Source organism: Schistocerca gregaria, chromosome 4 (genome assembly GCF_023897955.1).
Source record: "Schistocerca gregaria isolate iqSchGreg1 chromosome 4, iqSchGreg1.2, whole genome shotgun sequence".
Taxonomy (NCBI): domain Eukaryota; kingdom Metazoa; phylum Arthropoda; class Insecta; order Orthoptera; family Acrididae; genus Schistocerca; species Schistocerca gregaria.
In genome coordinates, this window is record NC_064923.1 from 25,345,878 (window position 1) to 25,368,354 (window position 22,477).

General features: G+C 46.0%; 15 non-coding genes across 15 annotated transcripts in view; all 15 read left to right on the plus strand.

Moving 5' to 3' along the window:
• Nucleotides 1–1,191: 1,191 nt before the first annotated feature.
• Trnat-agu (transfer RNA threonine (anticodon AGU)) lies at nucleotides 1,192–1,263 on the plus strand. Its single transcript has one exon. It is a non-coding gene; the product is annotated as a tRNA-Thr (tRNA).
• A 1,450-nt stretch (nucleotides 1,264–2,713) lies between these two features.
• On the plus strand, nucleotides 2,714–2,785 carry Trnat-agu (transfer RNA threonine (anticodon AGU)). Its single transcript has one exon. It is a non-coding gene; the product is annotated as a tRNA-Thr (tRNA).
• Nucleotides 2,786–4,226: 1,441 nt separating this feature from the next.
• Nucleotides 4,227–4,298, plus strand: Trnat-agu (transfer RNA threonine (anticodon AGU)). The gene has a single exon. It is a non-coding gene; the product is annotated as a tRNA-Thr (tRNA).
• Nucleotides 4,299–5,777: 1,479 nt separating this feature from the next.
• Nucleotides 5,778–5,849, plus strand: Trnat-agu (transfer RNA threonine (anticodon AGU)). The gene has a single exon. It is a non-coding gene; the product is annotated as a tRNA-Thr (tRNA).
• Nucleotides 5,850–7,319: 1,470 nt separating this feature from the next.
• On the plus strand, nucleotides 7,320–7,391 carry Trnat-agu (transfer RNA threonine (anticodon AGU)). Its single transcript has one exon. It is a non-coding gene; the product is annotated as a tRNA-Thr (tRNA).
• A 1,447-nt stretch (nucleotides 7,392–8,838) lies between these two features.
• Nucleotides 8,839–8,910, plus strand: Trnat-agu (transfer RNA threonine (anticodon AGU)). Its single transcript has one exon. It is a non-coding gene; the product is annotated as a tRNA-Thr (tRNA).
• Nucleotides 8,911–10,345: 1,435 nt separating this feature from the next.
• Trnat-agu (transfer RNA threonine (anticodon AGU)) lies at nucleotides 10,346–10,417 on the plus strand. The gene has a single exon. It is a non-coding gene; the product is annotated as a tRNA-Thr (tRNA).
• Nucleotides 10,418–11,863: 1,446 nt separating this feature from the next.
• On the plus strand, nucleotides 11,864–11,935 carry Trnat-agu (transfer RNA threonine (anticodon AGU)). The gene has a single exon. It is a non-coding gene; the product is annotated as a tRNA-Thr (tRNA).
• A 1,441-nt stretch (nucleotides 11,936–13,376) lies between these two features.
• On the plus strand, nucleotides 13,377–13,448 carry Trnat-agu (transfer RNA threonine (anticodon AGU)). The gene has a single exon. It is a non-coding gene; the product is annotated as a tRNA-Thr (tRNA).
• A 1,435-nt stretch (nucleotides 13,449–14,883) lies between these two features.
• Nucleotides 14,884–14,955, plus strand: Trnat-agu (transfer RNA threonine (anticodon AGU)). The gene has a single exon. It is a non-coding gene; the product is annotated as a tRNA-Thr (tRNA).
• A 1,465-nt stretch (nucleotides 14,956–16,420) lies between these two features.
• Nucleotides 16,421–16,492, plus strand: Trnat-agu (transfer RNA threonine (anticodon AGU)). Its single transcript has one exon. It is a non-coding gene; the product is annotated as a tRNA-Thr (tRNA).
• Nucleotides 16,493–17,933: 1,441 nt separating this feature from the next.
• Nucleotides 17,934–18,005, plus strand: Trnat-agu (transfer RNA threonine (anticodon AGU)). The gene has a single exon. It is a non-coding gene; the product is annotated as a tRNA-Thr (tRNA).
• Nucleotides 18,006–19,443: 1,438 nt separating this feature from the next.
• Nucleotides 19,444–19,515, plus strand: Trnat-agu (transfer RNA threonine (anticodon AGU)). The gene has a single exon. It is a non-coding gene; the product is annotated as a tRNA-Thr (tRNA).
• A 1,441-nt stretch (nucleotides 19,516–20,956) lies between these two features.
• On the plus strand, nucleotides 20,957–21,028 carry Trnat-agu (transfer RNA threonine (anticodon AGU)). Its single transcript has one exon. It is a non-coding gene; the product is annotated as a tRNA-Thr (tRNA).
• Nucleotides 21,029–22,463: 1,435 nt separating this feature from the next.
• Trnat-agu (transfer RNA threonine (anticodon AGU)) overlaps nucleotides 22,464–22,477 on the plus strand; it is a 72-nt gene continuing 58 nt past the window's right edge. Inside the window, exon 1 of the tRNA in view lies at nucleotides 22,464–22,477. This exon is cut by the window's right edge and continues 58 nt beyond it. This is a non-coding gene — a tRNA (tRNA-Thr).

Sequence of the window (22,477 nt, forward strand, 5' to 3'; positions counted from 1 at the left end):
GCCGCCACTTCTGCAGAAGTAGCAAATGGACATCGTAGCAAATGCGGCGACGGACGCCCTGCCTTACATTTCCGAATGCACAAAGTGTGTGGTTTAGTTTCCCAGTCTATATTTGGTAGGTCTCGTAGCAGGTTGAATGTATCAAATGGGTGGGAAAGAGCAAGGGGCAGCGTCTGTGTAGAACGAAAACACAACTCCTCAGTGGTGTGAGCGTTTTGAGATGAGTCGTATATAAGTTCCACTTGTTTGTCAGTGACCGTGTGGCCTAATGGATAAGGCGTCGGACTTCGTATCCGAAGATTGCGTGTTTGATTCCTCTCTCGGTCGTGTTTTTCCAGATCTGAAAAAGAAACATACCGTTTTAGTGTAGCACTTGAGCAGTACGAAACCGTGTGAATGTTGCTGTTGACCATTTTCTGCTTGGAGATGCTCTTCAGCTTAAAACACGCACAACAAGACCGGTGTTAACTAGCGAATTGGTTTGCATATTGCCGTCGCCGCGGGTTTTTGACTGGCACTTGCACATCTAAAATAACGTCGGAAAGTAACTCGTTCGGCTTATGAGTCACATCAAGTATGTGTGTTAATTTTGACGAAACTAGCTCTGCAGGTTGTCATGCAATTCTGTTACCTCTCAGAAATGATTATGAAATAAAAGTGAACTACGTGACGAGTGTGACGTTAGGAAAACATTAGGCAACATGGGGAGGTTCTGTATGGGACCAATCAACCCAAACGAGTACTGTGTGACGTGCTAACCGGCATTTACTCACCGAGGCAGCGCGGCTAGCTCAGTCGGTAGAACATAAGGCTCTTAATCCCAGGATCGTGGGTTCGAGCCCCACGTGGGGAGGAACGGAATTTTGTTCCTCTGCAGATGTAACTTACCGTTTTTCTCATTAACGTGATGTAATGGAAATAGCAACTTTAAACTTTGCCTACGTCTCCGTCAGTCGCTACGAAACTGTATTTGAAGGTGAAGGTGATTTTGTAGACATGTGTGAAAGAAATGTTCTGAAATGCAAGTGGTGTTATTTGGAGAGCACTTCCTTTACGTGTCAGATGTGTAGCCAAGCAGTAATGGGTCGCCATAGCTGCACATATTAGACGGTAATATGAAGTGTTGTCAGCTGAAGTCTGATGATCCAGACGACCGTAAGGATGAAGTCCGCAAAAGTACCGCTAGGCCGCGCCTCTTTAGCTCAGTGGCAGAGCACTGGTCTAGTAAACCAGCGGTCGTGAGTTCGATCCTCACAGGAGGCAGACGAATTTTGGATATCAGTTGTGCGTCATGGCCTTATAGCAAACAGTATCTGGGATGACTAACAATTAGCGAGAGGCGTTTTATTAAGAATTACTCTCAGATGTGATTAAGGCGAATGGCGCAGATAAAGCATTTGCCAAAGCGGTACAGCATAAGGTGGGATGGGACAGTCTGAAATATATTTTATAGATGTATTTCTCACATATCTCAGAGCCTTCCGCAGTTGTCGTCGTCGTTGTCGTCGTCGTCGTCGCCGCCGCCGCCACTTCTGCAGAAGTAGCAAATGGACATCGTAGCAAATGCGGCGAGGGACGCCCTGCCTTACATTTCCGAATGCACAAAGTGTGTGGTTTAGTTTCCCAGTCTATATTTGGTAGGTCTCGTAGCAGGTTGAATGTATCAAATGGGTGGGAAAGAGCAAGGGGCAGCGTCTGTGTAGAACGAAAACACAACTCCTCAGTGGTGTGAGCATTTTGAGATGAGTCGTATATAAGTTCCACTTGTTTGTCAGTGACCGTGTGTCCTAATGGATAAGGCGTCGGACTTCGTATCCGAAGATTGCGTGTTTGATTCCTCTCTCGGTCGTGTTTTTCCAGATCTGAAAAAGAAACATACCGTTTTAGTGTAGCACTTGAGCAGTACGAAACCGTGTGAATGTTGCTGTTGACCATTTTCTGCTTGGAGATGCTCTTCAGCTTAAAACACGCACAACAAGACCGGTGTTAACTAGCGAATTGGTTTGCATATTGCCGTCGCCGCGGGTTTTTGACTGGCACTTGCACATCTAAAATAACGTCGGAAAGTAACTCGTTCGGCTTATGAGTCACATCAAGTATGTGCGTTAATTTTGACGAAACTAGCTCTGCAGGTTGTCATGCAATTCTGTTACCTCTCAGAAATGATTATGAAATAAAAGTGAACTACGTGACGAGTGTGACGTTAGGAAAACATTAGGCAACATGGGGAGGTTCTGTATGGGACCAATCAACCCAAACGAGTACTGTGTGACGTGCTAACCGGCATATACTCACCGAGGCAGCGCGGCTAGCTCAGTTGGTAGAACATAAGGCTCTTAATCCCAGGGTCGTGGGTTCGAGCCCCACGTGGGGAGGAACGGAATTTTGTTCCTCTGCAGATGTAACTTACCGTTTTTCTGATTAACGTGATGTAATGAAAATAGCAACTTTAAGCTTTGCCTATGTCTCCGTCAGTCGCTACGCAACTGTATTTGAAGGTGAAGGTGATTTTGTAGACATGTGTGAAAGACATGTTCTGAAATGCAAGTGGTGTTATTTGGAGAGCACTTCCTTTACGTGTCAGATGTGTAGTCAAGCAGTAATGGGTCGCCATAGCTGCAAATATTAGACGGTAATATGAAGTGTTGTCAGCTGAAGTCTGATGATCCAGACGACCGTAAGGATGAAGTACGCAAAAGTACCGCTAGGCCGCGCCTCTTTAGCTCAGTGGCAGAGCACTGCTCTAGTAAACCAGGGGTCGTGAGTTCGATCCTCACAGGAGGCAGACGAATTTTGGATATCAGTTGCGCGTCGTGGCCTTATAGCAAACAGTATCTGGGATGACTAACAATTAGCGGGAGGCGTTTTATTAAGAATTACTCTCAGATGTGATTAAGGCGAATGGCGCAGATAAAGCATTTGCCAAAGCGGTACAGCATAAGGTGGGATGGGACAGTCTGAAATATATTTTATAGATGTATTTCTCACATATCTCAGAGCCTTCCGCGGTTGTCGTCGTCGTCGTTGTCGTCGCCGCCGCCACTTCTGCAGAAGTAGCAAATGGACATCGTAGCAAATGCGGCGAGGGACGCCCTGCCTTACATTTCCGAATGCACAAAGTGTGTGGTTTAGTTTCCCAGTCTATATTTGGTAGGTCTCGTAGCAGGTTGAATGTATCAAATGGGTGGGAAAGAGCAAGGGGCAGCGTCTGTGTAGAACGAAAACACAACTCCTCAGTGGTGTGAGCGTTTTGAGATGAGTCGTATATAAGTTCCACTTGTTTGTCAGTGACCGTGTGGCCTAATGGATAAGGCGTCGGACTTCGTATCTGAAGATTGCGTGTTTGATTCCTCTCTCGGTCGTGTTTTTCCAGATCTGAAAAAGAAACATACCGTTTTAGTGTAGCACTTGAGCAGTACGAAACCGTGTGAATGTTGCTGTTAACCATTTTCTGCTTGGAGATGCTCTTCAGCTTAAAACACGCACAACAAGACCGGTGTTAACTAGCGAATTGGTTTGCATATTGCCGTCGCCGCGGGTTTTTGACTGGCACTTGCACATCTAAAATAACGTCGGAAAGTAACTCGTTCGGCTTATGAGTCACATCAAGTATGTGTGTTAATTTTGACGAAACTAGCTCTGCAGATTGTCATGCAATTCTGTTACCTCTCAGAAATGATTATGAAATAAAAGTGAACTACGTGACGAGTGTGACGTTAGGAAAACATTAGGCAACATGGGGAGGTTCTGTATGGGACCAATCAACCCAAACGAGTACTGCGTGACGTGCTAACCGGCATATACTCACCGAGGCAGCGCGACTAGCTCAGTCGGTAGAACATAAGGCTCTTAATTCCAGGGTCGTGGGTTCGAGCCCCACGTGGGGAGGAACGGAAGTTTGTTCCTCTGCAGATGTAACTTACCGTTTTTCTGATTAACGTGATGTAATGGAAATAGCAACTTTAAACTTTGCCTGCGTCTCCGTCAGACGCTACGAAACTGTATTTGAAGGTGAAGGTGATTTTGTAGACATGTGTAAAAGAAATGTTCTGAAATGCAAGTGGTGTTATTTGGAGAGCACTTCCTTTACGTGTCAGATGTGTAGCCAAGCAGTAATGGGTCGCCATAGCTGCAAATATTAGACGGTAATATGAAGTGTTGTCAGCTGAAGTCTGATGATCCAGACGACCCTAAGGATGAAGTAGGCAAAAGTACCGCTAGGCCGCGCCTCTTTAGCTCAGTGGCAGAGCACTGGTCTAGTAAACCAGCGGTCGTGAGTTCGATCCTCACAGGAGGCAGACGAATTTTGGATATCAGTTGCGCGTCGTGGATATCAGTTGCGCGTCGTGGCCTTATAGCAAACAGTATCTGGGATGACTAACAATTAGCGAGAGGCGTTTTATTAAGAATTACTCTCAGATGTGATTAAGGCGAATGGCGCAGATAAAGCATTTGCCAAAGCGGTACAGCATAAGGTGGGATGGGACAGTCTGAAATATATTTTATAGATGTATTTCTCACATATCTCAGAGCCTTCCGCGGTTGTTGTCGTCGTCGTCGTCGTCGTCGTCGTCGTCGTCGTCGCCGCCGCCACATCTGCAGAAGTAGCAAATGGACATCGTAGCAAATGCGGCGAGGGACGCCCTGCCTTACATTTCCGAATGCACAAAGTGTGTGGTTTAGTTTCCCAGTCTATATTTGGTAGGTCTCGTAGCAGGTTGAATGTATCAAATGGGTGGGAAAGAGCAAGGGGCAGCGTCTGTGTAGAACGAAAACACAACTCCTCAGTGGTGTGAGCGTTTTGAGATGAGTCGTATATAAGTTCCACTTGTTTGTCAGTGACCGTGTGGCCTAATGGATAAGGCGTCGGACTTCGTATCCGAAGATTGCGTGTTTGATTCCTCTCTCGGTCGTGTTTTTCCAGATCTGAAAAAGAAACATACCGTTTTAGTGTAGCACTTGAGCAGTACGAAACCGTGTGAATGTTGCTGTTAACCATTTTCTGCTTGGAGATGCTCTTCAGCTTAAAACACGCACAACAAGACCGGTGTTAACTAGCGAATTGGTTTGCATATTGCCGTCGCCGCGGGTTTTTGACTGGCACTTGCACATCTAAAATAACGTCGGAAAGTAACTCGTTCGGCTTATGAGTCACATCAAGTATGTGGGTTAATTTTGACGAAACTAGCTCTGCAGGTTGTCATGCAATTCTGTTACCTCTCAGAAATGATTATGAAATAAAAGTGAACTACGTGACGAGTGTGACGTTAGGAAAACATTAGGCAACATGGGGAGGTTCTGTATGGGACCAATCAACCCAAACGAGTACTGCGTGACGTGCTAACCGCCATATACTCTCCGAGGCAGCGCGACTAGCTCAGTCGGTAGAACATAAGGCTCTTAATTCCAGGGTCGTGGGTTCGAGCCCCACGTGGGGAGGAACGGAATATTGTTCCTCTGCAGATGTAACTTACCGTTTTTCTCATTAACGTGATGTAATGGAAATAGCAACTTTAAACTTTGCCTACGTCTCCGTCAGTCGCTACGAAACTGTATTTGAAGGTGAAGGTGATTTTGTAGACATGTGTAAAAGAAATGTTCTGAAATGCAAGTGGTGTTATTTGGAGAGCACTTCCTTTACGTGTCAGATGTGTAGCCAAGCAGTAATGGGTCGCCATAGCTGCAAATATTAGACGGTAATATGAAGTGTTGTCAGCTGAAGTCTGATGATCCAGACGACCGTAAGGATGAAGTACGCAAAAGTACCGCTAGGCCGCGCCTCTTTAGCTCAGTGGCAGAGCACTGGTCTAGTAAACCAGCGGTCGTGAGTTCGATCCTCACAGGAGGCAGACGAATTTTGGATATCAGTTGCGCGTCGTGGATATCAGTTGCGCGTCGTGGCCTTATAGCAAACAGTATCTGGGATGACTAACAATTAGCGAGAGGCGTTTTATTAAGAATTACTCTCAGATGTGATTAAGGCGAATGGCGCAGATAAAGCATTTGCCAAAGCGGTACAGCATAAGGTGGGATGGGACAGTCTGAAATCTATTTTATAGATGTATTTCTCACATATCTCAGAGCCTTCCGCGGTTGTCGTCGTCGTCGTCGTCGTCGTCGTCGTCGTCGTCGTCGCTTCTGCAGAAGTAGCAAATGGACATCGTAGCAAATGCGGCGACGGACGCCCTGCCTTACATTTCCGAATGCACAAAGTGTGTGGTTTAGTTTCCCAGTCTATATTTGGTAGGTCTCGTAGCAGGTTGAATGTATCAAATGGGTGGGAAAGAGCAAGGGGCAGCGTCTGTGTAGAACGAAAACACAACTCCTCAGTGGTGTGAGCGTTTTGAGATGAGTCGTATATAAGTTCCACTTGTTTGTCAGTGACCGTGTGGCCTAATGGATAAGGCGTCGGACTTCGTATCCGAAGATTGCGTGTTTGATTCCTCTCTCGGTCGTGTTTTTCCAGATCTGAAAAAGAAACATACCGTTTTAGTGTAGCACTTGAGCAGTACGAAACCGTGTGAATGTTGCTGTTGACCATTTTCTGCTTGGAGATGCTCTTCAGCTTAAAACACGCACAACAAGACCGGTGTTAACTAGCGAATTGGTTTGCATATTGCCGTCGCCGCGGGTTTTTGACTGGCACTTGCACATCTAAAATAACGTCGGAAAGTAACTCGTTCGGCTTATGAGTCACATCAAGTATGTGTGTTAATTTTGACGAAACTAGCTCTGCAGGTTGTCATGCAATTCTGTTACCTCTCAGAAATGATTATGAAATAAAAGTGAACTACGTGACGAGTGTGACGTTAGGAAAACATTAGGCAACATGGGGAGGTTCTGTATTTGACCAATCAACCCAAACGAGTACTGTGTGACGTGCTAACCGGCATATACTCACCGAGGCAGCGCGGCTAGCTCAGTCGGTAGAACATAAGGCTCTTAATCCCAGGATCGTGGGTTCGAGCCCCACGTGGGGAGGAACGGAATTTTGTTCCTCTGCAGATGTAACTTACCGCTTTTCTCATTAACGTGATGTAATGGAAATAGCAACTTTAAACTTTGCCTACGTCTCCGTCAGTCGCTACGAAACTGTATTTGAAGGTGAAGGTGATTTTGTAGACATGTGTGAAAGAAATGTTCTGAAATGCAAGTGGTGTTATTTGGAGAGCACTTCCTTTACGTGTCAGATGTGTAGTCAAGCAGTAATGGGTCGCCATAGCTGCAAATATTAGACGGTAATATGAAGTGTTGTCAGCTGAAGTCTGATGATCCAGACGACCGTAAGGATGAAGTCCGCAAAAGTACCGCTAGGCCGCGCCTCTTTAGCTCAGTGGCAGAGCACTGGTCTAGTAAACCAGCGGTCGTGAGTTCGATCCTCACAGGAGGCAGACGAATTTTGGATATCAGTTGCGCGTCGTGGCCTTATAGCAAACAGTATCTGGGATGACTAACAATTAGCGAGAGGCGTTTTATTAAGAATTACTCTCAGATGTGATTAAGGCGAATGGCGCAGATAAAGCATTTGCCAAAGCGGTACAGCATAAGGTGGGATGGGACAGTCTGAAACATATTTTATAGATGTATTTCTCACATATCTCAGAGCCTTCCGCGGTTGTCGTCGTCGTCGTCGTCGTCGTCGTCGCCGCCGCCACTTCTGCAGAAGTAGCAAATGGACATCGTAGCAAATGCGGCGACGGACGCCCTGCCTTACATTTCCGAATGCACAAAGTGTGTGGTTTAGTTTCCCAGTCTATATTTGGTAGGTCTCGTAGCAGGTTGAATGTATCAAATGGGTGGGAAAGAGCAAGGGGCAGCGTCTGTGTAGAACGAAAACACAACTCCTCAGTGGTGTGAGCGTTTTGAGATGAGTCGTATATAAGTTCCACTTGTTTGTCAGTGACCGTGTGGCCTAATGGATAAGGCGTCGGACTTCGTATCCGAAGATTGCGTGTTTGATTCCTCTCTCGGTCGTGTTTTTCCAGATCTGAAAAAGAAACATACCGTTTTAGTGTAGCACTTGAGCAGTACGAAACCGTGTGAACGTTGCTGTTGACCATTTTCTGCTTGAAGATGCTCTTGAGCTTGAAACACGCACAACAAGACCGGTGTTAACTAGCGAATTGGTTTGCATATTGCCGTCGCCGCATGTTTTTGACTGGCACTTGCACATCTAAAATAACGTCGGAAAGTAACTCGTTCGGCTTATGAGTCACATCAAGTATGTGTGTTAATTTTGACGAAACTAGCTCTGCAGGTTGTCATGCAATTCTGTTACCTCTCAGAAATGATTATGAAATAAAAGTGAACTACGTGACGAGTGTGACGTTAGGAAAACATTAGGCAACATGGGGAGGTTCTGTATGGGACCAATCAACCCAAACGAGTACTGTGTGACGTGCTAACCGGCATATACTCACCGAGGCAGCGCGGCTCGCTCAGTCGGTAGAGCATAAGGCTCTTAATCCCAGGGTCGTGGGTTCGAGCCCCACGTGGGGAGGAACGGAATTTTGTTCCTCTGCAGATGTAACTTACCGTTTTTCTGATTAACGTGATGTAATGGAAATAGCAACTTTAAACTTTGCCTACGTCTCCGTCAGTCGCTACGAAACTGTATTTGAAGGTGAAGGTGATTTTGTAGACATGTGTGAAAGACATGTTCTGAAATGCAAGTGGTGTTATTTGGAGAGCACTTCCTTTACGTCTCAGATGTGTAGCCAAGCAGTAATGGGTCGCCATAGCTGCAAATATTAGACGGTAATATGAATTGTTGTCCGCTGAAGTCTGATGATCCAGACGACCGTAAGGATGAAGTACGCAAAAGTACCGCTAGGCCGCGCCTCTTTAGCTCAGTGGCAGAGCACTGGTCTAGTAAACCAGGGGTCGTGAGTTCGATCCTCACAGGAGGCAGACGAATTTTGGATATCAGTTGCGCATCGTGGCCTTATAGCAAACAGTATCTGGGATGACTAACAATTAGCGAGAGGCGTTTTATTAAGAATTACTCTCAGATGTGATTAAGGCGAATGGCGCAGATATAGCATTTGCCAAAGCGGTACAGCATAAGGTGGGATGGGACAGTCTGAAATATATTTTATAGATGTATTTCTCACATATCTCAGAGCCTTCCGCGGTTGTCGTCGTCGTCGTCGCCGCCGCCACTTCTGCAGAAGTAGCAAATGGACATCGTAGCAAATGCGGCGAGGGACGCCCTGCCTTACATTTCCGAATGCACAAAGTGTGTGGTTTAGTTTCCCAGTCTATATTTGGTAGGGCTCGTAGCAGGTTGAATGTATCAAATGGGTGGGAAAGAGCAAGGGGCAGCGTCTGTGTAGAACGAAAACACAACTCCTCAGTGGTGTGAGCGTTTTGAGATGAGTCGTATATAAGTTCCACTTGTTTGTCAGTGACCGTGTAGCCTAATGGATAAGGCGTCGGACTTCGTATCCGAAGATTGCGTGTTTGATTCCTCTCTCGGTCGTGTTTTTCCAGATCTGAAAAAGAAACATACCGTTTTAGTGTAGCACTTGAGCAGTACGAAACCGTGTGAATGTTGCTGTTAACCATTTTCTGCTTGGAGATGCTCTTCAGCTTAAAACACGCACAACAAGACCGGTGTTAACTAGCGAATTGGTTTGCATATTGCCGTCGCCGCGGGTTTTTGACTGGCACTTGCACATCTAAAATAACGTCGGAAAGTAACTCGTTCGGCTTATGAGTCACATCAAGTATGTGTGTTAATTTTGACGAAACTAGCTCTGCAGGTTGTCATGCAATTCTGTTACCTCTCAGAAATGATTATGAAATAAAAGTGAACTACGTGACGAGTGTGACGTTAGGAAAACATTAGGCAACATGGGGAGGTTCTGTATGGGACCAATCAACCCAAACGAGTACTGTGTGACGTGCTAACCGACATATACTCACCGAGGCAGCGCGGCTAGCTCAGTCGGTAGAACATAAGGCTCTTAATCCCAGGGTCGTGGGTTCGAGCCCCACGTGGGGAGGAACGGAATTTTGTTCCTCTGCAGATGTAACTTACCGTTTTTCTGATTAACGTGATGTAATGGAAATAGCAACTTTAAACTTTGCCTACGTCTCCGTCAGTCGCTACGAAACTGTATTTGAAGGTGAAGGTGATTTTGTAGACATGTGTGAAAGACATGTTCTGAAATGCAAGTGGTGTTATTTGGAGAGCACTTCCTTTACGTGTCAGATGTGTAGGCAAGCAGTAATGGGTCGCCATAGCTGCAAATATTAGACGGTAATATGAAGTGTTGTCAGCTGAAGTCTGATGATCCAGACGACCGTAGGGATGAAGTACGCAAAAGTACCGCTAGGCCGCGCCTCTTTAGCTCAGTGGCAGAGCACTGGTCTAGTAAACCAGGGGTCGTGAGTTCGATCCTCACAGGAGGCAGACGAATTTTGGATATCAGTTGCGCGTCGTGGCCTTATAGCAAACAGTATCTGGGATGACTAACAATTAGCGAGAGGCGTTTTATTAAGAATTACTCTCAGATGTGATTAAGGCGAATGGCGCAGATAAAGCATTTGCCAAAGCGGTACAGCATAAGGTGGGATGGGACAGTCTGAAACATATTTTATAGATGTATTTCTCACATATCTCAGAGCCTTCCGTGGTTGTCGTCGTCGTCGTCGTCGTCGTCGTCGTCGTCGCCACTTCTGCAGAAGTAGCAAATGGACATCGTAGCAAATGCGGCGAGGGACGCCCTGCCTACATTTCCGAATGCACAAAGTGTGTGGTTTAGTTTCCCAGTCTATATTTGGTAGGTCTCGTAGCAGGTTGAATGTATCAAATGGGTGGGAAAGAGCAAGGGGCAGCGTCTGTGTAGAACGAAAACACAACTCCTTAGTGGTGTGAGCGTTTTGAGATAAGTCGTATATAAGTTCCACTTGTTTGTCAGTGACCGTGTGGCCTAATGGATAAGGCGTCGGACTTCGTATCCGAAGATTGCGTGTTTGATTCCTCTCTCGGTCGTGTTTTTCCAGATCTGAAAAAGAAACATACCGTTTTAGTGTAGCACTTGAGCAGTACGAAACCGTGTGAACGTTGCTGTTGACCATTTTCTGCTTGAAGATGCTCTTGAGCTTGAAACACGCACAGCAAGACCGGTGTTAACTAGCGAATTGGTTTGCATATTGCCGTCGCCGCGTGTTTTTGACTGGCACTTGCACATCTAAAATAACGTCGGAAAGTAACTCGTTCGGCTTATGAGTCACATCAAGTATGTGTGTTAATTTTGACGAAACTAGCTCTGCAGGTTGTCATGCAATTCTGTTACCTCTCAGAAATGATTATGAAATAAAAGTGAACTACGTGACGAGTGTGACGTTAGGAAAACATTAGGCAACATGGGGAGGTTCTGTATGGGACCAATCAACCCAAACGAGTACTGTGTGACGTGCTAACCGGCATATACTCACCGAGGCAGCGCGGCTAGCTCAGTCGGTAGAACATAAGGCTCTTAATCCCAGGGTCGTGGGTTCGAGCCCCACGTGGGGAGGAACGGAATTTTGTTCCTCTGCAGATGTAACTTACCGTTTTTCTGATTAACGTGATGTAATGGAAATAGCAACTTTAAACTTTGCCTACGTCTCCGTCAGTCGCTACGAAACTGTATTTGAAGGTGAAGGTGATTTTGTAGACATGTGTGAAAGACATGTTCTGAAATGCAAGTGGTGTTATTTGGAGAGCACTTCCTTTACGTGTCAGATGTGTAGGCAAGCAGTAATGGGTCGCCATAGCTGCAAATATTAGACGGTAATATGAAGTGTTGTCAGCTGAAGTCTGATGATCCAGACGACCGTAAGGATGAAGTACGCAAAAGTACCGCTAGGCCGCGCCTCTTTAGCTCAGTGGCAGAGCACTGGTCTAGTAAACCAGGGGTCGTGAGTTCGATCCTCGCAGGAGGCAGACGAATTTTGGATATCAGTTGCGTGTCGTGGCCTTATAGCAAACAGTATCTGGGATGACTAACAATTAGCGAGAGGCGTTTTATTAAGAATTACTCTAAGATGTGATTAAGGCGAATGGCGCAGATATAGCATTTGCCAAAGCGGTACAGCATAAGGTGGGATGGGACAGTCGGAAATATATTTTATAGATGTATTTCTCACATATCTCAGAGCCTACCGCGGTTGTCGTCGTCGTCGTCGTCGTCGCCGCCGCCACTTCTGCAGAAGTAGCAAATGGACATCGTAGCAAATGCGGCGAGGGACGCCCTGCCTTACATTTCCGAATGCACAAAGTGTGTGGTTTAGTTTCCCAGTCTATATTTGGTAGGTCTCGTAGCAGGTTGAATGTATCAAATGGGTGGGAAAGAGCAAGGGGCAGCGTCTGTGTAGAACGAAAACACAACTCCTTAGTGGTGTGAGCGTTTTGAGATGAGTCGTATATAAGTTCCACTTGTTTGTCAGTGACCGTGTGGCCTAATGGATAAGGCGTCGGACTTCGTATCCGAAGATTGCGTGTTTGATTCCTCTCTCGGTCGTGTTTTTCCAGATCTGAAAAAGAAACATACCGTTTTAGTGTAGCACTTGAGCAGTACGAAACCGTGTGAACGTTGCAGTTGACCATTTTCTGCTTGAAGATGCTCTTGAGCTTGAAACACGCACAACAAGACCGGTGTTAACTAGCGAATTGGTTTGCATATTGCCGTCGCCGCGTGTTTTTGACTGGCACTTGCACATCTAAAATAACGTCGGAAAGTAACTCGTTCGGCTTATGAGTCACATCAAGTATGTGGGTTAATTTTGACGAAACTAGCTCTGCAGGTTGTCATGCAATTCTGTTACCTCTCAGAAATGATTATGAAATAAAAGTGAACTACGTGACGAGTGTGACGTTAGGAAAACATTAGGCAACATGGGGAGGTTCTGTATGGGACCAATCAACCCAAACGAGTACTGTGTGACGTGCTAACCGGCATATACTCACCGAGGCAGCGCGGCTCGCTCAGTCGGTAGAGCATAAGGCTCTTAATCCCAGGGTCGTGGGTTTGAGCCCCACGTGGGGAGGAACGGAATTTTGTTCCTCTGCAGATGTAACTTACCGTTTTTCTGATTAACGTGATGTAATGGAAATAGCAACTTTAAACTTTGCCTACGTCTCCGTCAGTCGCTACGAAACTGTATTTGAAGGTGAAGGTGATTTTGTAGACATGTGTGAAAGACATGTTCTGAAATGCAAGTGGTGTTATTTGGAGAGCACTTCCTTTACGTGTCAGATGTGTAGGCAAGCAGTAATGGGTCGCCATAGCTGCAAATATTAGACGGCAATATGAAGTGTTGTCAGCTGAAGTCTGATGATCCAGACGACCGTAAGGATGAAGTACGCAAAAGTACCGCTATACCGCGCCTCTCTAGCTCAGTGGCAGAGCACTGGTCTAGTAAACCAGGGGTCGTGAGTTCGATCCTCACAGGAGGCAGACGAATTTTGGATATCAGTTGCGCATCGTGGCCTTATAGCAAACAGTATCTGGGATGACTAACAATTAGCGAGAGGCGTTTTATTAAGAATTACTCTCAGATGTGATTAAGGCGAATGGCGAAGATATAGCATTTGCCAAAGCGGTACAGCATAAGGTGGGATGGGACAGTCTGAAATATATTTTATAGATGTATTTCTCACATATCTCAGAGCCTTCCGCGGTTGTCGTCGTCGTCGTCGCCGCCGCCACTTCTGCAGAAGTAGCAAATGGACATCGTAGCAAATGCGGCGAGGGACGCCCTGCCTTACATTTCCGAATGCACAAAGTGTGTGGTTTAGTTTCCCAGTCTATATTTGGTAGGTCTCGTAGCAGGTTGAATGTATCAAATGGGTGGGAAAGAGCAAGGGGCAGCGTCTGTGTAGAACGAAAACACAACTCCTCAGTGGTGTGAGCGTTTTGAGATGAGTCGTATATAAGTTCCACTTGTTTGTCAGTGACCGTGTGGCCTAATGGATAAGGCGTCGGACTTCGTATCCGAAGATTGCGTGTTTGATTCCTCTCTCGGTCGTGTTTTTCCAGATCTGAAAAAGAAACATACCGTTTTAGTGTAGCACTTGAGCAGTACGAAACCGTGTGAATGTTGCTGTTGACCATTTTCTGCTTGGAGATGCTCTTCAGCTTAAAACACGCACAACAAGACCGGTGTTAACTAGCGAATTGGTTTGCATATTGCCGTCGCCGCGGGTTTTTGACTGGCACTTGCACATCTAAAATAACGTCGGAAAGTAACTCGTTCGGCTTATGAGTCACATCAAGTATGTGGGTTAATTTTGACGAAACTAGCTCTGCAGGTTGTCATGCAATTCTGTTACCTCTCAGAAATGATTATGAAATAAAAGTGAACTACGTGACGAGTGTGACGTTAGGAAAACATTAGGCAACATGGGGAGGTTCTGTATGGGACCAATCAACCCAAACGAGTACTATGTGACGTGCTAACCGGCATATACTCACCGAGGCAGCGCGGCTAGCTCAGTCGGTAGAACATAAGGCTCTTAATCCCAGGGTCGTGGGTTCGAGCCCCACGTGGGGAGGAACGGAATTTCGTTCCTCTGCATATGTAACTTACCGTTTTTCTGATTAACGTGATGTAATGGAAATAGCAACTTTAAACTTTGCCTACGTCACCGTCAGTCGCTACGAAACTGTATTTGAAGGTGAAGGTGATTTTGTAGACATGTGTGAAAGACATGTTCTGAAATGCAAGTGGTGTTATTTGGAGAGCACTTCCTTTACGTGTCAGATGTGTAGCCAAGCAGTAATGGATCGCCATAGCTGCAAATATTAGACGGTAATATGAAGTGTTGTCAGCTGAAGTCTGATGATCCAGACGACCGTAAGGATGAAGTACGCAAAAGTACCGCTAGGCCGCGCCTCTTTAGCTCAGTGGCAGAGCACTGGTCTAGTAAACCAGGGGTCGTGAGTTCGATCCTCACAGGAGGCAGACGAATTTTGGATATCAGTTGCGTGTCGTGGCCTTATAGCAAACAGTATCTGGGATGACTAACAATTAGCGAGAGGCGTTTTATTAAGAATTACTCTCAGATGTGATTAAGGCGAATGGCGCAGATAAAGCATTTGCCAAAGCGGTACAGCATAAGGTGGGATGGGACAGTCTGAAATATATTTTATAGATGTATTTCTCACATATCTCAGAGCCTTCCGCGGTTGTCGTCGTCGTCGTCGTCGTCGTCGTCGTCGTCGTCGTCGTCGTCGCCGCCGCCACTTCTGCAGAAGTAGCAAATGGACATCGTAGCAAATGCGGCGAGGGACGCCCTGCCTTACATTTCCGAATGCACAAAGTGTGTGGTTTAGTTTCCCAGTCTATATTTGGTAGGTCTCGTAGCAGGTTGAATGTATCAAATGGGTGGGAAAGAGCAAGGGGCAGCGTCTGTGTAGAACGAAAACACAACTCCTCAGTGGTGTGAGCGTTTTGAGATGAGTCGTATATAAGTTCCACTTGATTGTCAGTGACCGTGTGGCCTAATGGATAAGGCGTCGGACTTCGTATCCGAAGATTGCGTGTTTGATTCCTCTCTCGGTCGTGTTTTTCCAGATCTGAAAAAGAAACATACCGTTTTAGTGTAGCACTTGAGCAGTACGAAACCGTGTGAACGTTGCTGTTGACCATTTTCTGCTTGAAGATGCTCTTGAGCTTGAAACACGCACAACAAGACCGGTGTTAACTAGCGAATTGGTTTGCATATTGCCGTCGCCGCATGTTTTTGACTGGCACTTGCACATCTAAAATAACGTCGGAAAGTAACTCGTTCGGCTTATGAGTCACATCAAGTATGTGTGTTAATTTTGACGAAACTAGCTCTGCAGGTTGTCATGCAATTCTGTTACCTCTCAGAAATGATTATGAAATAAAAGTGAACTACGTGACGAGTGTGACGTTAGGAAAACATTAGGCAACATGGGGAGGTTCTGTATGGGACCAATCAACCCAAACGAGTACTATGTGACGTGCTAACCGGCATATACTCACCGAGGCAGCGCGGCTAGCTCAGTCGGTAGAACATAAGGCTCTTAATCCCAGGGTCGTGTGTTCGAGCCCCACGTGGGGAGGAACGGAATTTCGTTCCTCTGCAGATGTAACTTACCGTTTTTCTGATTAACGTGATGTAATGGAAATAGCAACTTTAAACTTTGCCTACGTCACCGTCAGTCGCTACGAAACTGTATTTGAAGGTGAAGGTGATTTTGTAGACATGTGTGAAAGACATGTTCTGAAATGCAAGTGGTGTTATTTGGAGAGCACTTCCTTTACGTGTCAGATGTGTAGCCAAGCAGTAATGGATCGCCATAGCTGCAAATATTAGACGGTAATATGAAGTGTTGTCAGCTGAAGTCTGATGATCCAGACGACCGTAAGGATGAAGTACGCAAAAGTACCGCTAGGCCGCGCCTCTTTAGCTCAGTGGCAGAGCACTGGTCTAGTAAACCAGGGGTCGTGAGTTCGATCCTCACAGGAGGCAGACGAATTTTGGATATCAGTTGCGTGTCGTGGCCTTATAGCAAACAGTATCTGGGATGACTAACAATTAGCGAGAGGCGTTTTATTAAGAATTACTCTCAGATGTGATTAAGGCGAATGGCGCAGATAAAGCATTTGCCAAAGCGGTACAGCATAAGGTGGGATGGGACAGTCTGAAATATATTTTATAGATGTATTTCTCACATATCTCAGAGCCTTCCGCGGTTGTCGTCGTCGTCGTCGTCGTCGTCGTCGCCACTTCTGCAGAAGTAGCAAATGGACATCGTAGCAAATGCGGCGAGGGACGCCCTGCCTTACATTTCCGAATGCACAAAGTGTGTGGTTTAGTTTCCCAGTCTATATTTGGTAGGGCTCGTAGCAGGTTGAATGTATCAAATGGGTGGGAAAGAGCAAGGGGCAGCGTCTGTGTAGAACGAAAACACAACTCCTCAGTGGTGTGAGCGTTTTGAGATGAGTCGTATATAAGTTCCACTTGTTTGTCAGTGACCGTGTAGCCTAATGGATAAGGCGTCGGACTTCGTATCCGAAGATTGCGTGTTTGATTCCTCTCTCGGTCGTGTTTTTCCAGATCTGAAAAAGAAACATACCGTTTTAGTGTAGCACTTGAGCAGTACGAAACCGTGTGAATGTTGCTGTTAACCATTTTCTGCTTGGAGATGCTCTTCAGCTTAAAACACGCACAACAAGACCGGTGTTAACTAGCGAATTGGTTTGCATATTGCCGTCGCCGCGGGTTTTTGACTGGCACTTGCACATCTAAAATAACGTCGGAAAGTAACTCGTTCGGCTTATGAGTCACATCAAGTATGTGTGTTAATTTTGACGAAACTAGCTCTGCAGGTTGTCATGCAATTCTGTTACCTCTCAGAAATGATTATGAAATAAAAGTGAACTACGTGACGAGTGTGACGTTAGGAAAACATTAGGCAACATGGGGAGGTTCTGTATGGGACCAATCAACCCAAACGAGTACTGTGTGACGTGCTAACCGACATATACTCACCGAGGCAGCGCGGCTAGCTCAGTCGGTAGAACATAAGGCTCTTAATCCCAGGGTCGTGGGTTCGAGCCCCACGTGGGGAGGAACGGAATTTTGTTCCTCTGCAGATGTAACTTACCGTTTTTCTGATTAACGTGATGTAATGGAAATAGCAACTTTAAACTTTGCCTACGTCTCCGTCAGTCGCTACGAAACTGTATTTGAAGGTGAAGGTGATTTTGTAGACATGTGTGAAAGACATGTTCTGAAATGCAAGTGGTGTTATTTGGAGAGCACTTCCTTTACGTGTCAGATGTGTAGGCAAGCAGTAATGGGTCGCCATAGCTGCAAATATTAGACGGTAATATGAAGTGTTGTCAGCTGAAGTCTGATGATCCAGACGACCGTAGGGATGAAGTACGCAAAAGTACCGCTAGGCCGCGCCTCTTTAGCTCAGTGGCAGAGCACTGGTCTAGTAAACCAGGGGTCGTGAGTTCGATCCTCACAGGAGGCAGACGAATTTTGGATATCAGTTGCGCGTCGTGGCCTTATAGCAAACAGTATCTGGGATGACTAACAATTAGCGAGAGGCGTTTTATTAAGAATTACTCTCAGATGTGATTAAGGCGAATGGCGCAGATAAAGCATTTGCCAAAGCGGTACAGCATAAGGTGGGATGGGACAGTCTGAAACATATTTTATAGATGTATTTCTCACATATCTCAGAGCCTTCCGCGGTTGTCGTCGTCGTCGTCGTCGTCGTCGCCACTTCTGCAGAAGTAGCAAATGGACATCGTAGCAAATGCGGCGAGGGACGCCCTGCCTTACATTTCCGAATGCACAAAGTGTGTGGTTTAGTTTCCCAGTCTATATTTGGTAGGTCTCGTAGCAGGTTGAATGTATCAAATGGGTGGGAAAGAGCAAGGGGCAGCGTCTGTGTAGAACGAAAACACAACTCCTTAGTGGTGTGAGCGTTTTGAGATGAGTCGTATATAAGTTCCACTTGTTTGTCAGTGACCGTGTGGCCTAATGGATAAGGCGTCGGACTTCGTATCCGAAGATTGCGTGTTTGATTCCTCTCTCGGTCGTGTTTTTCCAGATCTGAAAAAGAAACATACCGTTTTTGTGTAGCACTTGAGCAGTACGAAACCGTGTGAACGTTGCTGTTGACCATTTTCTGCTTGAAGATGCTCTTGAGCTTGAAACACGCACAGCAAGACCGGTGTTAACTAGCGAATTGGTTTGCATATTGCCGTCGCCGCGTGTTTTTGACTGGCACTTGCACATCTAAAATAACGTCGGAAAGTAACTCGTTCGGCTTATGAGTCACATCAAGTATGTGTGTTAATTTTGACGAAACTAGCTCTGCAGGTTGTCATGCAATTCTGTTACCTCTCAGAAATGATTATGAAATAAAAGTGAACTACGTGACGAGTGTGACGTTAGGAAAACATTAGGCAACATGGGGAGGTTCTGTATGGGACCAATCAACCCAAACGAGTACTGTGTGACGTGCTAACCGGCATATACTCACCGAGGCAGCGCGGCTAGCTCAGTCGGTAGAACATAAGGCTCTTAATCCCAGGGTCGTGGGTTCGAGCCCCACGTGGGGAGGAACGGAATTTTGTTCCTCTGCAGATGTAACTTACCGTTTTTCTGATTAACGTGATGTAATGGAAATAGCAACTTTAAACTTTGCCTACGTCTCCGTCAGTCGCTACGAAACTGTATTTGAAGGTGAAGGTGATTTTGTAGACATGTGTGAAAGACATGTTCTGAAATGCAAGTGGTGTTATTTGGAGAGCACTTCCTTTACGTGTCAGATGTGTAGGCAAGCAGTAATGGGTCGCCATAGCTGCAAATATTAGACGGTAATATGAAGTGTTGTCAGCTGAAGTCTGATGATCCAGACGACCGTAAGGATGAAGTACGCAAAAGTACCGCTAGGCCGCGCCTCTTTAGCTCAGTGGCAGAGCACTGGTCTAGTAAACCAGGGGTCGTGAGTTCGATCCTCGCAGGAGGCAGACGAATTTTGGATATCAGTTGCGTGTCGTGGCCTTATAGCAAACAGTATCTGGGATGACTAACAATTAGCGAGAGGCGTTTTATTAAGAATTACTCTAAGATGTGATTAAGGCGAATGGCGCAGATATAGCATTTGCCAAAGCGGTACAGCATAAGGTGGGATGGGACAGTCGGAAATATATTTTATAGATGTATTTCTCACATATCTCAGAGCCTACCGCGGTTGTCGTCGTCGTCGTCGTCGTCGCCGCCGCCACTTCTGCAGAAGTAGCAAATGGACATCGTAGCAAATGCGGCGAGGGACGCCCTGCCTTACATTTCCGAATGCACAAAGTGTGTGGTTTAGTTTCCCAGTCTATATTTGGTAGGTCTCGTAGCAGGTTGAATGTATCAAATGGGTGGGAAAGAGCAAGGGGCAGCGTCTGTGTAGAACGAAAACACAACTCCTTAGTGGTGTGAGCGTTTTGAGATGAGTCGTATATAAGTTCCACTTATTTGTCAGTGACCGTGTGGCCTAATGGATAAGGCGTCGGACTTCGTATCCGAAGATTGCGTGTTTGATTCCTCTCTCGGTCGTGTTTTTCCAGATCTGAAAAAGAAACATACCGTTTTAGTGTAGCACTTGAGCAGTACGAAACCGTGTGAACGTTGCAGTTGACCATTTTCTGCTTGAAGATGCTCTTGAGCTTGAAACACGCACAACAAGACCGGTGTTAACTAGCGAATTGGTTTGCATATTGCCGTCGCCGCGTGTTTTTGACTGGCACTTGCACATCTAAAATAACGTCGGAAAGTAACTCGTTCGGCTTATGAGTCACATCAAGTATGTGGGTTAATTTTGACGAAACTAGCTCTGCAGGTTGTCATGCAATTCTGTTACCTCTCAGAAATGATTATGAAATAAAAGTGAACTACGTGACGAGTGTGACGTTAGGAAAACATTAGGCAACATGGGGAGGTTCTGTATGGGACCAATCAACCCAAACGAGTACTGTGTGACGTGCTAACCGGCATATACTCACCGAGGCAGCGCGGCTCGCTCAGTCGGTAGAGCATAAGGCTCTTAATCCCAGGGTCGTGGGTTTGAGCCCCACGTGGGGAGGAACGGAATTTTGTTCCTCTGCAGATGTAACTTACCGTTTTTCTGATTAACGTGATGTAATGGAAATAGCAACTTTAAACTTTGCCTACGTCTCCGTCAGTCGCTACGAAACTGTATTTGAAGGTGAAGGTGATTTTGTAGACATGTGTGAAAGACATGTTCTGAAATGCAAGTGGTGTTATTTGGAGAGCACTTCCTTTACGTGTCAGATGTGTAGGCAAGCAGTAATGGGTCGCCATAGCTGCAAATATTAGACGGCAATATGAAGTGTTGTCAGCTGAAGTCTGATGATCCAGACGACCGTAAGGATGAAGTACGCAAAAGTACCGCTAGGCCGCGCCTCTTTAGCTCAGTGCCAGAGCACTGGTCTAGTAAACCAGGGGTCGTGAGTTCGATCCTCACAGGAGGCAGACGAATTTTGGATATCAGTTGCGCATCGTGGCCTTATAGCAAACAGTATCTGGGATGACTAACAATTAGCGAGAGGCGTTTTATTAAGAATTACTCTCAGATGTGATTAAGGCGAATGGCGAAGATATAGCATTTGCCAAAGCGGTACAGCATAAGGTGGGATGGGACAGTCTGAAATATATTTTATAGATGTATTTCTCACATATCTCAGAGCCTTCCGCGGTTGTCGTCGTCGTCGTCGCCGCCGCCACTTCTGCAGAAGTAGCAAATGGACATCGTAGCAAATGCGGCGAGGGACGCCCTGCCTTACATTTCCGAATGCACAAAGTGTGTGGTTTAGTTTCCCAGTCTATATTTGGTAGGTCTCGTAGCAGGTTGAATGTATCAAATGGGTGGGAAAGAGCAAGGGGCAGCGTCTGTGTAGAACGAAAACACAACTCCTTAGTGGTGTGAGCGTTTTGAGATGAGTCGTATATAAGTTCCACTTGATTGTCAGTGACCGTGTGGCCTAATGGATAAGGCGTCGGACTTCGTATCCGAAGATTGCGTGTTTGATTCCTCTCTCGGTCGTGTTTTTCCAGATCTGAAAAAGAAACATACCGTTTTAGTGTAGCACTTGAGCAGTACGAAACCGTGTGAACGTTGCTGTTGACCATTTTCTGCTTGAAGATGCTCTTGAGCTTGAAACACGCACAACAAGACCGGTGTTAACTAGCGAATTGGTTTGCATATTGCCGTCGCCGCATGTTTTTGACTGGCACTTGCACATCTAAAATAACGTCGGAAAGTAACTCGTTCGGCTTATGAGTCACATCAAGTATGTGTGTTAATTTTGACGAAACTAGCTCTGCAGGTTGTCATGCAATTCTGTTACCTCTCAGAAATGATTATGAAATAAAAGTGAACTACGTGACGAGTGTGACGTTAGGAAAACATTAGGCAACATGGGGAGGTTCTGTATGGGACCAATCAACCCAAACGAGTACTGTGTGACGTGCTAACCGGCATATACTCACCGAGGCAGCGCGGCTCGCTCAGTCGGTAGAGCATAAGGCTCTTAATCCCAGGGTCGTGGGTTCGAGCCCCACGTGGGGAGGAGCGGAATTTTGTTCCTCTGCAGATGTAACTTACCGTTTTTCTGATTAACGTGATGTAATGGAAATAGCAACTTTAAACTTTGCCTACGTCTCCGTCAGTCGCTACGAAACTGTATTTGAAGGTGAAGGTGATTTTGTAGACATGTGTGAAAGACATGTTCTGAAATGCAAGTGGTGTTATTTGGAGAGCACTTCCTTCACGTCTCAGATGTGTAGCCAAGCAGTAATGGGTCGCCATAGCTGCAAATATTAGACGGTAATATGAAGTGTTGTCAGCTGAAGTCTGATGATCCAGACGACCGTAAGGATGAAGTACGCAAAAGTACCGCTAGGCCGCGCCTCTTTAGCTCA